A 17370-nucleotide genomic window follows, 5' to 3' on the forward strand; every position below is an offset into this window, starting at 1 on the left:
GGAGTTGGCCAATTCACCACAGCCTTAACGTTGTCAGTGTCCATGGACGCTACCTGCAACCGCTCCGAAAAAACTGAAGACATCAACGGTAAAAGGGTAGGTATTCTTATCATGATATTGTTCAGCCCTCGGTATTCAATGCAAGGTTGCAGAGAGCCATTCTCTTACCCACAAAAAAAGAACCCCTGTCCCAGCAGGAAAAGAAGAATGGCAGATGATCCCAGCTGCTAGAGAATTTGAAATATATTTCTCCATGGCCATACTTTCAGGGGCTGAAAGTGAGTATAACCCACCTGCATGGGTTCAGGATCGAAAGCAGCGCTGACCATATTGACACAGGTGGCTGAGCACTCAGAGACTCTAGAGTTTCAGAGACTAAAAGTCTGCAAGGCATGCTGGTCCCGACATTGCAGATGGGCGTCAACTCGCAAGCCAACTCGATATACCCATCAAGATCAGTGGGTAGTTCCAAGAGGAAGCAGAGATCGGCAGCAGACAGAGCTCAAGAGCAAGGTGCGGGAGAAATAAAATCTGGTAGCACAGTGACTGCAATGAGCAAGAACAATCCAGGACAGGAACAAATAGATAATCCAATGTAAACAACAGTGTACAGTCTAGAGCAGTAGCGAGGACCAAGGCCAAAGGAAGAGCGCATCCAGGTCAAGACTTCACAAAAAAATAAATTAAAAAAAAAACACGATCTGACAACATAGTGTAAGAAGCAAAGCCATTAAAAAAACAGAGGTGATGAGCCACAGCTGCCGCTGATAAGCTCATCAGCAAAGGCACACACACTGAGGGAGAGAGAGAGCTGGAAAACCATGACAAAAACAAGATATTAGTCTATATATCATTAGGTTAGATTAGATTCAACTTTATTGTCATTGCACATGTAAGGTACAAGGCAACGAAATGCAGCTAGCATCTAACCAGAAGTCCAATAAGCAGTAAGTAGAGGATATACAGTGTCTACAATATGTTAGATATGTACAATAAATATACAAATAAGGCAGTACTATGGACATAATTTACAGATTTTAAATACTATCAGCATGATATACAGATAGGTGTACTATGAACATACTATACAGATGGATTATGTAATAGGTATATGTATACTATAAGCAGAAACTATGAGCATATGAACATTATTTACACTAGTGCAATGGACAGTAAAAAAAAAAATTTCATAGAAAATATAAAATATTCCAGTGTGCAAATGGATCATTCAGTATTCTGGGATGAACAGACAGTAGTGCAAGTAATAACAAGTGAACTGTTTTTGTTTGTTTGTAATCTCACACACTTGGACAATAGCAACACATATGTACGGATGTTGTTTGTTGACTTCAGCTTCGCATTTAACACTGTCATTCCCTCAAAGCTGACAACAAAAATTAGAGACCTGACATTAACATCTCCCTCTGCAACTGGATTATGGACTTTCTGACCAACAGACCTCAGCATGTTAGGTCAGGCCACACCTGCTCCATCACCATCACACTCAACATTAATTCTCTCATTACCAAGATGTCGGTTCCCACTTCTAGGTCAGTTTGTCAACTATCTAGCCCTGTCATTGACCCAGTGGAGCAGCTACTGCACCTTCGGCAAGGAGATCAATCTATTGAGGAGTATGTTCAGCAGTTCTGTGAATTAGTATATCAAGTTCCTCTAAATGATGAAGCTTTGTTTAAGGACTTGTTTCGTTTTGGAATCAATTAAATCATGGTTACTTGGAGGGGAATTTAATGGCCGTCTAAGGACATCATAGAATATGCTCTTTTGTTGTGTGGCTCTTCGTTCACTGTGGGTGAGGCAGAGGACAGTGTTGAAACCCCCACGCCACTGCACAAGATGGCCGCCAGCCCGGTGCCACTGCACGAGATGGCCACCAGCCTGGCGCCCCTGCACAAGATGGCCACCAGCCCAGCACCACTGCACAAGCTGGTCGCCAACCCAGAACCACTGCACAAGATGGCAGCCACAGGTGATCGTCACGAGCAAATTCAAGTCACCGTTGATCGTCAAGAGCAAAGTCAAGTCACCGTTGATCGTCAAGAGCAAAATCAAGTCACCATTGATCGTCAAGAGCAAGGTCAAGTCGCCGCTGATCTTCCAGAGTCAGGTCAGGTCGCCGCTGATCTTCACAAATCAGGTCAAGTCACTACTGAGCTTCACAAATCAGGTCAAGTCACTACTGAGCTTCCAGAGCCTCGTCACGTCTCAGCTGAACTTCCAGAGCCTGGTCACATCTCAGCTGAAATTCCAGAGCCTCGTCACATCTCCGCTGATCATCCAGAGCCTCGTCTCATCCTGTCTGTTATGCCAAGAAATGTTCTCTCAGCCTGTTGTGTTGCTGTCAAGGAGATGGTTACTGCTGTGGAACCTCCAGAGGTGGCGGCAACTGCTGCAGAACCTTCGGATGTGTCAGTAGTATCCACCCACAAACTCATGGCCTGTCCTGTCACGGGCCACGGAGGCCATCCACGAGCTCAACCGCTTGTCCTGTCACGGCCACGGAGGCCGTCATTAACCTGTGTTTATGTTCTCTGTTTTAGTCCTACCTGACCAGACTGGCTCTCCTGTGGCTCCTTTTCCTAAATGTCCTCCCTCTCACCCGCTCCTGCCTCCTCCACCGCTGTCGTCTGGCAGTCCCTCTGCTCGCCCTCAGCCCATCATCATTGCTGTGCGAGCTCCATGGGACTTCCATCCTCCAACATGGCCGAAGTCTCCCTCACCTACACCTTCAGCCTCCAAGGCCTGGACTCCGCCTTGGCCTGTTGACCCGTCGGCTCCACCATGTCTCCTAGCTCCCTCCTCTCCGCCGTGGCCTGGCAGTCCACAAGCTCCGCCTGACTCCCTCGTCCCTCCGGCTCCGTCTTGGGCTGGCGTCGTCCATCCTACACCTCAGTACTCCACTCCTTTGGCTTCGCCTCGTCCCTCCGTACCTCCGGCTCAGTCAGGCTCCTTCATCCCCTCGGCTCCACCTCAGTCCTCTGTCACTCTGGCTCCACCGCGGCCTTCCAGATCCACATCTCTACATCAGTCGCCAGAGTCATCTGTTCCACCTAGGACCTCCGGATCCTCCCTGTCACCCTGGCTCTGGGGCTCTCCGTCTCCGCTTCGGGCTCCTCCTCCACCTGCTCCGCCGCCGTTGCTCGGCCCCCTGGAGTTGGCGGTTATTCCTCCTCCATGGCTCCTCCCACCATCTGCTCCACCTTGGGCCATCCCTCTCCCTGTTCCGCCTCCGCTCCACCTCCCACCTGAACTCTGGTCTACTCTCAGTTAGGAGCGTCTGGAAGCCACTCCTTAGCAGGGGGGCTATGTCACGATCATCAGCTGGAGTGCCCATCATCTCCAGCAGAGGGCACTCCACTCAGGACTCTTGCATTTGGTGTCCATTTCCATTCCCAACTCCATTTCCCATAATCCTGTGCTAAGGTCTAATCACCACCAGGTGTTCCCCATTACCACTCCCCTATATAAACTGTGTTTGGACTCTCAATGATTGCGAAGTCTTGTTTAGCCCCGTCTAGCATTTCCGAGCGGTTTTTCCAGTGTTTGTTCCTTCCGTTTTTGACTTTGGATTGTTTATACCGACTGTGATTCTCTGCTGCCTGCCCTGATCTCTGCTTGTTTCTGTTGTTGATTTTGGATATCCCTGTACATACCTGACGCTGTTCCCCGATCATTGCCTGTTTGACCATTCTGATATTAAACTACTGCAAATGGATCCGAACGTTTCTGACTCCACGTTACACCAAGAAGACCATTAGACAGCTACAGCTCATCCAGAACGCTGCTGCCAGGATTCTGACTAGAACCAGAAAATCTGAGCATTCAGATTCCTCAGGTCCTTACACTGGCTTCCAGTTACATTTACGATTGATTTTAAAGTACTTTTACTCATTTATAAATCACTCAAAGACCTAGGACCTAAATATGTTGCATATATGCTCACTGAATATAAGCCTATCAGACCACTCGGATCATTAGGATCAAGTTCTACAAATACTAAGGGTTCACACAAAACAAGGGAAATCTGCTTTTAGTTATTATGCCTCCCGCAGTTGGAATCAGCTTCCAGAAGAGATCAGATGTGCTAAAACATTAGCCACATTTAAATCCATAATCAAAACTCATGTTTAGCTGTGCATTTATTGAATGAGCACTGTGCTACGTCTGAACTGATTGCACTGTATTTTATGTATAATTCCTTTCTATTCTTAATTGTTTTAATCAATTTTTGTTTATTTTAAAAGTTTTAATTATTTTTTATGATTATTTTAATTCATTTTATGTAAAGCACTTTGATTTGCGATTGTCTATGAAATGTGCTATTTAAATAAAATTGCCTTGCCTTTCATTGAAATTTGTTTTTTTAATTATTTTGTGTTTAATTTCAGTATATTTTTGGTGTAATATTGGAGTGTTACCTTTTGTGTATTTTGTTTCTTTTATGAAAATGTAAAAAAATTTCACCTGTCTTTCTTTTGCAGATATTCAACTGTGTTACACGTGATGAATTCAGACGCAGTGTTTCTCCTCCAGCTGGTTTGTCTTTGGCTAGAAACTGCACTGCTTAAAACAAACAACAACACTTCATCAGCTATTTCTTGATTTAATGAACTGCTTCATGCACAAGCGGTAACTCTAATTACCTCAACATTATTGACTTTCATCAAATATATCAACTAATCCAAAACGATGAACATCCTCAGAAAATGCGTTTCTTATTTATGAAATGGAGAATGGCCAGAATGGGTGGGGTCATCTGACTATATAAGTGGACATTTTGGCATAGGATGCCAGATTTCTTCTTCATCAGCGATGACAACATTCTTCACGTATCTACAAGACTCAAAGCCTTCTCACCATAGATACACCTCACAGTGGAATAAGCTGGCCAGTGACATCTTTGCTCAGCTGATTCGGCACTTCTTTCAGCCACCTTCAGCGTCGCAGTAGCAGCGATCACGGTTACAACGTAGGCAGGGTGTGCGTCTATGCGTAGGCTACACCGTAGGTCCGACGCAGAAGTAAAAATCAGCCTTTAGTGTTGTCACTTCAGTCAAAGTAACCTGAGGATCCTATGCCAGAATGCCCACTTATATAGCCAGATGACCCTGCCCATTCTGGCGGGCTCTGGTGGGCTTCATGGCCATAGGCTCGTGCAGCTCTGCTGCAGAGCCATTGGTTGTTTTTTTATTCACTGCATGAACCAATGGCCATTGTGTTTTTAAAAAAGGCTTCAGTAATCGGAGAAAAAGGAGTTTTCCCCACAGCATCTTAGCGACACAGTACTCGTTCCCGTGTCACAGGGAACCGAAGTTAAGTTAGTGACCATGTACGTTTCTTATTTACAGCAACTCTAAATAGTGAAGTTAAGTGAAGAGCCAAAAAACAAATTCAGCCCAGAGAAACAAAGAATCTCACTGAGAAAGTAAAGCATTGAACATTTTAACATTGTGCAATGGGTGCCGTCAGAATGAGAGTCCAAACAGCTGAAAAAGCATCACAATAATTCACAAATAATCCACACCATTCCAGTCTTCCGATCATTGAGACCTTTTTTTAAAAAAAAAACTTCAAAGCATCGCTTCTGGCCAAAATATTTCTGTATTGACTCTCATGGTGAGCAAGTGATTTAATGCTAAATTTCTCAAAATCTGTTCCCATGAAGAAAGAAACTAATCTACATCTTCTATGGCTTGAGAATGAGTACATTTTCAGCAAGTTTACATTTTAGGTGAAGTAGAATGGCATGTCTTTTTTTTTTTTGTTGCTGTGTCCTGCACAGTTCTAGTACTGATGTCTCTCTTTCTGTTGTTTTTAGATTACAGAGGAGTAACAGCAGTAGATCTTTTGCAGAGATGAACAGCATGCTAGACACTGGAGTTTATGTCTTGATAACACGTCACTTCCTGTTTGTTGCTGCCTTGTGTTTTGAGTTTGAGCTCTGTCAAGTTAATTCTTTATCTTCTATTTTTTATCTTATAAATTATCAATTTTATACACCATCATTTTCATTTCTATAACGTGTAAAATATATCCTCATTCTGTCGTATTCTACAAACAAAACAATCAGAGCGCCCTTGTTATAACTAGTTTAATTTTGATTTCCAGAGTCCGCTATTATCTTATGGCCCGTTAGCATTGCCAGCGTGGTTGCAGCTAATCTCGCATACTCTATTCACACACACTACCAATATTTTACTTACTTTTACTTGCTTTAATGGTGGATGTGTGTCTACCTTTGAGTGCAGGTGATGACATGTTCGAGCTGTCCAATCTATTAAGACTGTGTCTGATCCCCGAATAGTGAGGTCAAAATATAAATTTAATGCACGATCTAGAAAAAATCTGATCGTGATTAAACCAGAAAATGTAAAATAAATGAAAAAAAACAATTTTTTAAGTTTGGCCTCATAAACATTAAATCACTCACACCCAAAGCAGTTATTGTAAATGAAATGATCACAGATAATAGTTTTGATGTACTCTGTTTGACTGAAACTTGGCTAAAACTACATTATTATATTGGTCTAAATGAGTCTACTCCATCAAACTACTGTTATAACCATGAGCCCCGTCAGACTGGTCGTGGGGGAGGTGTTTGCAACAATATATATAGTGATATTCTCAGTGTTTACCCAGAAAAACAGGATACAGGTTTAAATCATTTGAAATACTTATGCTTAATGTTACACTGTCAGATATGCAAAAGAAATCTATCGTATCTCTTGCTCTGGCTGCTGTGTATAGACCACCAGGGCCATATACAGAATTCCTAAAAGAATTAGCAGATTTCCTCTCAGACCTGTTGGTTACCTTTGATAACCCTCTAATTGTCGGAGATTTTAACATTCACGTTGATAATAGAAATGATGCATTAGGACTTGTGTTTACTGACCTAATAAACTCTTTTGGAGTCAAGCAAAATGTCACCAGGCCCACTCATCGTTTTAATCATACACTAGATTTAATTATATTGCATGGAATCGATCTTACTGATTGTACCTCAAAGTGATGAAGTCACTGACCATTTCCTTGTATCGTGCATTCTGCGTATTGATGATAATAACTATATAGCTTCGCGTTATCATCCGGGCAGAACTATTGTTCCAGCCACCAAACACAGATTCACAAATAACCTGCCTGATTTATCTCAACTGCTCTGTGTACCCATAAATACGCATGAACTAGACAAAAAGACTGGCACCATCTATCTTCTCTAATACATTAGAAGCTGTTGCCCCCCATCAAATTGAAAAAGGTCAGAGAAAAACATACTGTGAAACTCGTAGTCTTGAGCGCAAATGGAGAAAAACTAACTAACTAACTAAAGTTTTTAGAATTGTGTGGAAAAACAGTATGTCCAACTATAGACAGGCTCTAAAAGCTGCCAGGGCCGAGCATATCCACAAACTCATAGAAAACAACCAAAACAGTCCACGGTTTTTATTTAGCACAGTGGCTAGATTAACAAATAACCAGACGTCACCCGATCTAAATATTCCCTCACAGTTAAATAGTAATGACTTTATGAATTTCTTCACTGATAAAATAGATAACATCAGAAATACAATAACAAATGTAGATTCTACAGCGTCTAATACTTCAGTTTCATCCATCGCACCCAAAAATAAACTGCAGTGCTTTACAACTATAGGACAGGAAGAGCTAAATAAACTTATCACTGCATCTAAACCAACAACATGTTTATTAGATCCTGTACCCACTAAATTACTGAAAGAGTTGTTACCTGTAGCAGAAGAAAACCGCTTCTCAGTATTATTAACTCGTCGTTATCTTTAGGTCACGTCCCAAAACCATTCAAGCTGGCGATTATTAAGCCTCTTATTAAGAAACCACAACTAGATCCTAGTGAACTGGCAAAATTACAGACCCATTTCAGATCTTCTGTTTATGTCTAAAATTTTAGAAAAAGTTGTGTCTGCTGCTCAGTGCTCAAGAATGATCGCTATGAAGAATTTCAGTCAGGTTTCAGGCCCCACCATAGCAAAGAAACTGCACTTGTTAAAATCAGCTGTTGCATCAGACCAAGGCTGCATCTCATTGCTAGTTTTACTTGACCTTAGTGCTGCGTTCGACACCATAGATCATGACATACTCAAAGATAGATTACAAAACTATACAGGTATCCAAGGGCAGGCTTTAAGATGGTTTAGATCCTACCTGTCCGAATGTCTTGGACAGGGCTGTCGCTAGTGGGGTGAAAGGTTGTGACAATTATAGGGGCCCACAGCTGAGGGGGGTGGGGCCCCGGCAATCTCAACCGACTGGCTGAGGCCAGCCTAAAAAGATGCTCAGGACAGTTGACGGGCCAATGCTTCGGATCATCACGAAAGCTTATCATTTGCATTTTTTAAGCCTTGCCAATTTAAATATTCAAAAGAGTTTAAAGCATTCAAACACAATGCGCAGAAAAACTCAATTGAGTACTTGCACTCTGTGTTCGGTGCGCACGCAGAGAGCCGCGTCTCAGGGACAGCAACACTAAACTGAGCTCTCCTTCACGTCCTCCTGCACCTGAATGAACAAATACAAATCGCAGTTTAAACATGCAAACAGAAAAAGATGTGAAAGAGCCCAATTCATCTCCCACGACTTGAACACCAAATTTGCCTCTCCTTGCTCTTATACCGACAAATACATATAAAATGATGTCAAAATACACGTCTTGGAGAGTATCCTCAAAAAAACTGTTGGTTAAGTCTAAAGTGAAAGTAAACAGTGGAGAAAGAAATCGGATGTGTATCATTATAATGGATGCATTGTCTCTCAAAGTGACAGCGCCTAATTTACTAGCTGCTGTCGGTGTCCTTAATGTTAATGCAAGAAAATGACTTTGTAGTTTTAACAAGAATCCACATTCAAACCAAAAACTATTCAGACACCAGATATAATTTTTGATATTTTTTTTTACTAGTGGGTGCAGGACAGTAAGTGCGTTAATTTATGCAAGTGAGTATAGTAAATAAAGTAAACTGTGACATACACGGGGCAGCTGTGGCCTAATGGTTAGAGAATTGGACTTGTAACCAGAAGGTCGCAGGTTCGAGTCTCGGTGCTGGCAGGAGTTGTCGGTGGGTGTGGAGTGAATGAACAGCGCTCTCTTCCACCCTCAATACCCATGACTGAAGTGCCCTTGAGCCAGAGCCGGCCAAGCCACTAAGCGACCTTTGCAGTTGCAAAGGGCCCCGTGGCCACCAGAGGGCCCCCAGAGCGCAAAACCTCACACCAATCGGTGATTGGTTGGAACACTATTTGTTTTGGTTTTGAGTGGTTGGTGAAACCAGTTGTTTTTGTGTGCAGATCTCAGAGCCTAGGCTGCCTACAGAGACACATTTTTTTTTTTGACGGCCTGCTTATGGGGCGGGCAGCTAGCGGATCGTTAGGAAAGATTAGATGAATGTGATCATTTATGGTTGGGCCTTTTTTGGGCCTGAAATCGCTGATACAACCTTTAATGCAATGTTTTGTTTTTTAGCAAATTACTTTTTTTCCAAGGAGACCATGTATGCATGTGCGCGCACACAAATACACAAGTTTGGATTTTAATAGTTCTATTGAAATGTTACCTAATTCTTATTATTGTTACTATTAATCTTGTTTGTGGTGTTTTAGATGTTATTGTTAATTTTGTTTATTTGAAAAACTCAAACATTTAAATGTTCTATTTATTATTTATTTTATATAATATTTTATTTAAATGTTATTCTATTTGCTCTATTTCATTTAAATTATATATAGGCTGTTGTTTGTGCCTCTTAAACTCTGGTGTCAATTAAAAATATTTCTTTGATGGTCAGTGAAAATCACTTTATCAGTCTTTTTATTCAGCAAGTTCATCAGTGTGTGTTTGTTGCACTGCACTGCCATTCAGCTCAGTGGTATCATAATTTTCCTGTTAGACATCAAACATGGAACTCAACTCAAGAACTCAAGGTCTTTTATTGTCATTCTGTACATGTTGCCACATAAAACGAAAAAACTTAGTCAGGACCAGCAGCGCGTAAAAAAGATAATTAACATACAGCATACATAGAATAATTAAAACTTAATTTAATAGACTAAAATTTTTAAAATAACATAGTAGATATAATATGTACAGTATAGTTAAGGTAGTCATTGCTTTTCTTTAGGCCTTACTTAAAACGGTCAAATGGGCCTCCAACCAAATTTTGCTTAGGGCCTTGAGCAAGGTATTGAACCCCCAGTTGCTCCCCGGGCGCTGGATATATAGCTGCCCACTGCTCCGGGTGTGTGTTCACGGTGTGTTCACTTCTAACTGCTGTGTGTGCACTTGGCACCAATTACTTGGCAAATGTCACGACTTTCACTTTCACTCTCATACTATACCTAAAAATTCTTCATACATTGGACTACCAGTAAAATTGATTAAAAAATTAAAAAAAAAATATATATATATATGGACCAAAAATTATTCAGACACTTTGACCTAACCATGTTTTGCTTAAGTGTTTTTTCTTTAATTTACCTTTTTACTCCACAGACTGAACAAAATTAAGCATTGCGTGGTAATTGGTCAACAAAGTATTGATAGTTGTGTAAATATGTCATACTAACAGTTGTCTGAATTTTTGGTTGATTGTAAATCCGTTACATAACCTTTCTGCCAAAGTTATCTGACATTTTTTTTTATCAATTTTACTGGTAGTCCACTGTATGAAGAATTTTTGGATATAATATGTCACCGTTTAATTTATTTGTTATACTCACTTACATAAATTAACTATACTGTCCTGCAGTAAATTAGGCGCTGTCACTTTAAGAGACAATGCATCCATTATAATAATACACATCCGATTTCTTTCTCCACTGTTTACTTTCACTTTAGACATAACCGACAGTTTTTTCGATGATACTCTCCAAGACGTGTATTATGACATCATTTTGTATGTATTTGTTTGTACAAGAGCAAGGAGAGGCAAATTCGGTGTTCAAGCGCTTTGAGACGCGTCTCTCTGCGTGCGTCCTGTGCGCACAGAACACCGCGCATGGGAGCTGAATTGGGTTCTTTCACATCTTTTTCTTTTTGCATGTTTAAACTGTGATTTATATTCGTTCATTCAGGTGCAGGAGGACGTGAAGGAGAGCTCAGTTCGGTTTTGCTGTCTGTGAGACGCGGCTCTCTGCGTGCGCACTGAACACTGCGCATGAGTACTCAGTTGAGTTTTTCTGTGTCTTGTGTTTGAATGCTTTTAAACTCTTTTGAATATTTAAATTGGCAAGGCTTAAAAAATTGTGCAAATCTGAATAATAGTAGTAGTATTTAAGTAGTACTAGCATGCATAATAATAATAATAATAATAATAATAATAATAATAATAATAAAGATGGTGATGATAACAATAATTATTAAGATTGTCATTGCTGTTTTTTTTTTTTAATTTCATTTCTGTTATTATCATCGCTGTTCTACTGCTATTTTTGTGTTTCGCGCTTCACAAAAATTAATTGAAACTCAGCGAATACATGCCTCACATACATTATAAATATAGCTATAGAAAGCTTAAAATTACTACTTAACGAGTTAAAAGATCAAAGCAAAAACTCTTTTATTATAATCAGATGCACTTCTCTCCAAAGGCGCGTCTAATGAAGAGGTGGTGAGTCAGAATCGGCAACTTCATCCTTGCGACACAGACTCAGGAAACACTATTTATTTAAATAATGAAAGTGACGTGATATACAGCCAAGTATGGTGGCCATACTCAGAATTAGTGCTCTGCATTTAACCCATCCAAAGTGCATACACACAACAGTGAACACACTCACACACCATGAACACACACCCGGAGCAGTGGGTATCATTTATGCTGCGGCGCCCGGGGAGCAGTTGGGGGTTCAGTGCCTTGCTCAAGGGCAGCTCAGTCGTGGTATTGAGGGTGGAGAGAGCACTGTACACTGTACATGTTTCCACCAGCGTAGCAATTGTTTTCATCACTAATTGATGGATATCTAAAATATAAGAATAAGGAGAAGCCTAAAACAGGCCCGAAGCCCAGCCCGAGGGGCGTAAAAAGGGGCCCGTTGGGCCTGGGCTGAAATACAGGGCTCTAGTTTGGCTACATCAGAAATAAGTTTCTCAGTTATGAGGAGAATAAGAAACTAGCACTGATCTAGCACACATAGAATGATTTGACTGCAAAATTTTCAGAAGAGAAGAAAGAAAGATAGTGGTCATCTACGCAAATCAGAAAAAGAGGCGGCTTTTCTGCATTAACTCTTTGTACAGCAGTTATAATTCATTTTTAATGTATTTTTAATGTCGAATATGTGTTACATAAATACATGAAATGTAGAACATAAAAGTGAAACTCCAACTATGTTGTTACATTTTTAAAAGCAAAGTTCTGAATTGCAGTTTTCCTCATGACAATCTATCAGAAGTGAAAAGTTTACATTCTTTGCAGAAACAGATGCACATATTAATGTAATTTTGTTGTTTTAATTGCATTGCAGTAATTGCTGTAATGACAATGACGCTGAGCAAGCTGCTGCCTCATGCAGGACGTGTGCATATTTCTTCTTTGATTTTTTTTCCAGCAAACTAGCATGTTATCATGTTACAAAGAGCTTTAATTTGAAGAAGACAAATCAATAATAACAACATGCAAAGTTTTCATGGTCAGATAAGAGTAACCATTTACAATAAATGTACTCAAAAGTCTTTGCAAGAATGTGTACTGCACGCAGCTTCATATTTTCTACACAAAGAGTGAAAGCACAGATGATGACAGTTCAGTGGGAAATATTCACATTGTTACTGTACTCAGCCTACTCTACAGTCCCTGATTCATGGAAAGACCTTTCTCTCCCTCATATCCAGCAGACTGCTGATGTGCGGAGTGGAGAAATGATGCCTAAGATTCCACTGCTTGAAAAAGCAGTTGTGTTTAGAGATGAGAAACATTATGAAAACTGAATTTAAGGAAAAAACATAAACACTTGAGGAGCCATAAGAAACTATCTTAAAGTGGAAAATATGCAACCCCTGGCATATTTAAGAGGCGTCTGTTGAGCTGTAACATGCATAGTCTGTTTTGGTTTTGTTTTCTCAGTTTCCTATGCTCGTTTTGCCTTAGTCCCCAGGCATTGATTGTTTCCTTGGTTGTTCATTAAATAACAACCATAAATTGAATTACAATAACAACAATACATTTTCCAGTGCAAATGTATCTTAAAATTAAAATACACTGAGAAGCAAAATTGACTTAAGTCTTGTCTTCTGTGGAACTAAAAAACAAGAAGAAATGGGCTGTTATATATATCTATATATATATATATAATATATATATATATATATATATATATATATTAGTTTTTATAGATATTTGTAATGGAAAACAAGACAAAAATACATTTAATTCCATGACTATATAAATCAAAGATTTTCGGCTCTGATTTAAGACCTTTTGAAGGCCATAATTTGTGGAAGGTTGAATAAAGTCTTTTTAAGACCTCTGTAAAACCTGCAGAAACCCAGTTTAGGGGTGGACCTTCATGCTTACCTTTCTCAAAAAAAATAAAAAATAATCATGCACTTTTATATGATTCACAATGTTCAAATTCATATGAAATCGCCACCTTGTGAGAAGATTGTTTTCCTGTGAATTCACCGGCCAGTGTTAGAGCTATTCAACAGGATGCAGAACTGCTCAAAGAATTGTTTTGCTGCTGTCCCATCTTCAGATCTTGTGTTTACATAAACTGAAGGGTTTCACCAGAGTTTGAACCTGGAAATACACAAAACCCTGACAGTGTCATTTCTTGACAGCTCGACCTTCTTTGATAAATTGTGCTGTGTTTGATAAAGTGAGCGCAGCTCAGAAACGCCCCTCATTTCCTCTCCCTGCCAGGCACAATGAATAATGTTGCTGCTCATTGTGTCCACACAGATTCTTTCTTCTGCCCCGGGTGGGTGGAAATCAAGGCATTTGATCTGAATTCTGAAGAGTCTTGTTAGTCTCCATAAAGAGCCGCATTGTGTATAAGTGGGTTATATGAGTGCATATGACAGCCATGGTGCAGAGTTGTGGCTAGTAGCGCGTAAATCCTTTGCATTTGCAAAGGGCATGCTGATCTTTAGCGAGGCCATTAGCTGTTTCCTGGAAATGTCTCTATATTATCACAGCTGAAGGTAAAATGCTCTTTTCGTATAACATTATCAAACATGGAAACGTTCATTTGACTGCTCAGTATTCGTTCAGTTATTTTTTGGAGCACATTGTAAAATTTAAATCCTTATTGCAAGTTGGACTTAAGATTCGTCATATAGTTTATACAGATGTCTTGAATAGCTTTGAGCTCTGATCACAGTTAGTATTAGTGCATATGTGGAGTTGTTGTGTGGGCCAACCGAAAGCTTGCTATTGGCCAGGTTGTGTTGTGTCAGGTGACGACATGCAGTGCTAGACCATCGCCCAAGCTCTTAACCAGCTCCAGATTAACCCCAACTCATTGTGATTTCAGTCAACCAAGTGTCCAAATGCCAAGACCCCAGTCTGTTGTTCTTCATGTTTGGAGCTGGTAGCATAAGCTGCTTTCTCACGGGCTGAACCTGGTAAATTACTGTTCAGATTCAGAATTTTGTGTCAGAAAAGATTTGTAATTTAGCGTTATATTGTTTTATTTGTTGGAATTACATTAATCTTGAATGTTGTGTAATTGGAAGTTTAAAAGTTGATGTGTTTAGCCATGTTGTGTATGACATATCTGAATTACAAACATTACCAGTCAAATGTTTTCAACTTTTTTACCCTTTATTGTGACTATATTATGTAAAAGTATGCATAATTACATAATAGTAAAGGCATTAAAATATTAAAATAATACAAATGGAGAAATGGGATTAAAGAAATCAAAACCATTATATATATATGTGTGTGTGTGTGTGTGTGTGTGTGTTGGTTAATTTAGTCTAAAAAAAGTAATTAATAACTAGCTAATTACATTTGTGTATTTATATTACTGTACTAATTACTCTCTGTAAAAAGTATTGCATTACTTATTACTAATGACTTTCTAAAGGTCATATTTGAACAATATAAGGATGGACATGAAACTGCTCTTCTTTTAAAATAAATTAAATAAAATTGCATAAATTAATCTTGAACTGACCAAAGTATTTAAAGGCAGAAGATTGTTTTTCTACAGTCTATACAGTATTTATTATAATTCCATCAGAAGTAACTATAATTAAATTATATGTAATATTGAAATAAAAATGCAAAGAAAAAGAAAATCTTAACAACATGAAGTGCATTAAACATTACATTACATCAAGGTTTCCCAAACTGGGGTTCGTGAAAGAACTGCAGGGGGTTCATGAATTTACTGAAAAGCTAACAATGAATTAAATCATAAAAATGTAATATTAAAATAAATCTTTTTAAATTAACATCAATAAAAATAAAACACTTACTAAAAAATTTAATATTTTACTTGTTTACCTTCATGTCATGTGACCATTAATCAAAGCAAATGTGATACTTAATCATTAAAATATTTATTTTAAAATCTCAGGGGGACTTGATGTAAATATATTAGGTGAAAAAAAATTATTCACAGAATAACGTGAATTTGTGCATTAATGTGTTTGAAAGACATAGTAAAATAACCAACTGAGTGATAATTCAAATAAAAATGAATGTGTTCATCAGTACTTGATGCAATGTTGAAATGCTGAGAAAACACTTCCTGAAACTGAAATGATTTCAGTAAATCCAGTGCTCAGACGCTGTATGCTTCTCAGTTCTCTGTGTAATTACAGTATAGCCACCTGATTAGTGACTGGTCTCTGTGTGAATGTCCACAAAACCACAAGACTTTGAGTGTTTCAGCGGTAGGCTATTTTAGAAAGGAACATTTCAAAGATAATAAAAAGGCAGAATCAATAAATTATGAATAATTTATTGCTGTTGTGTGAATATGTAATCATGTAATCAATAAAAAAGTAACTTCTCTGATTCTGAGTATTTTAAAATGCAATTTAATCTAATTATATGTACTTAATTTTTTTAATCTGATTATGTAATGCAGATTCATGTAATCGTATATATATATATATACACACACACACACACACACACATTTCATTGATGGAGAAACAAACACAGCCAAGTGCACACAAACCTGACTGCTAAATAACACTTAATGCAGAGCTGAAGCGGTCAAGAACACACTGATTAAAGTCCTTGTGCTTTGCTTTCTCTTGTCTTTAGTGCTCGAATCCAGCATGAACTGGGTGTCGTTTTACGCGGTGATCAGCGGTGTGAACAGGCACTCGACCGGCATCGGCCGCATCTGGCTGTCGGTCATCTTCATCTTCAGGATCATGGTGCTGGGTGGAGTGGGTGCCGAGAGAGCTGTGGGGGCGACGAGAAGTCGGGGCTTCACCTGCAACACCCAGCAGGCCCGGCTGCAACAGCGTGTGCTACGACCAGTTCTTCCCCATCTCTCACATCCGCCTCTGGGCTCTGCAGCTCATCCTGGTGTCCACGGCCGGCCCTGCTGGTGGCCATGCACGTCGCTCACCGCCGGCACATCGAGAAGAAGATCCTCAAGATCTCCGGCCGAAGGGAGCGCCAAGGACTTGGAGAACATCAAGAGCCAGAAGTTCGAGATCACCGGTGCTCTGTGGTGGACTTACATCATCAGCATCGTCTTCCGCATCGTTTTGGAGGTGGTTTTCTTGTACATTTTTTACTTGATCTATCCGGACATCAAGATGGTGCGTCTTGTGAAGTGTGACTCCTATCCCTGTCCCAATACAGTGGACTGTTTCGTGTCGCGTCCCACAGAAGAAGACCGTCTTCACTGTCTTCATGCTGGCCGTGTCTGGAGTCTGTGTCTTGTTGAACATCGCAGAGGGTATGTATTTAATAAGTCGGGCGTGTATGAAATATTTTCAAGGAGCAGTAGGTGAACCTAAAGCACCTTGGCTCTCTCAAAAACTGGCAACCTACAAGCAGAATGAAATAAATCAGCTGATCACGGAGCATTCGTTCAAGCCGAGATTCAACGTTGGGCGAAAGCCTGCGGATAAGAGCGAACGCTGCTCTGCTTTCTAGACGGAGGCTTCTGCCAACTATCAGTGATTAATTGGATTTTTTGGTGTGTTGTATTTTTAATCAGCTGTCACTGATTTACTTTGTTGCTTTGGTTTAATGGCCCCATGGTGAGAAATATGCTGGAGAACGGTCAGATATTACACATTTAAAATAGCACAGGTGTCCACCTTGTCCTAAAAAGCAGATAAGATTGGAGGAATAATCATAAGCAAACACTGGAGAGGGCAAACAGTTAGTCACTCGC

The 17370-nt window shown here is 39.9% G+C and overlaps 1 pseudogene; it reads left to right on the forward strand.

The window, feature by feature from the left end:
* Positions 1-14035: 14035 nt before the first annotated feature.
* On the forward strand, positions 14036-17143 carry LOC109062130 (annotated as a pseudogene).
* The last annotated feature ends 227 nt before the right edge of the window (positions 17144-17370 follow it).

The sequence above is a fragment of the Cyprinus carpio genome, chromosome A14, assembly GCF_018340385.1.
Source record: "Cyprinus carpio isolate SPL01 chromosome A14, ASM1834038v1, whole genome shotgun sequence".
Lineage (NCBI taxonomy): Eukaryota > Metazoa > Chordata > Actinopteri > Cypriniformes > Cyprinidae > Cyprinus > Cyprinus carpio.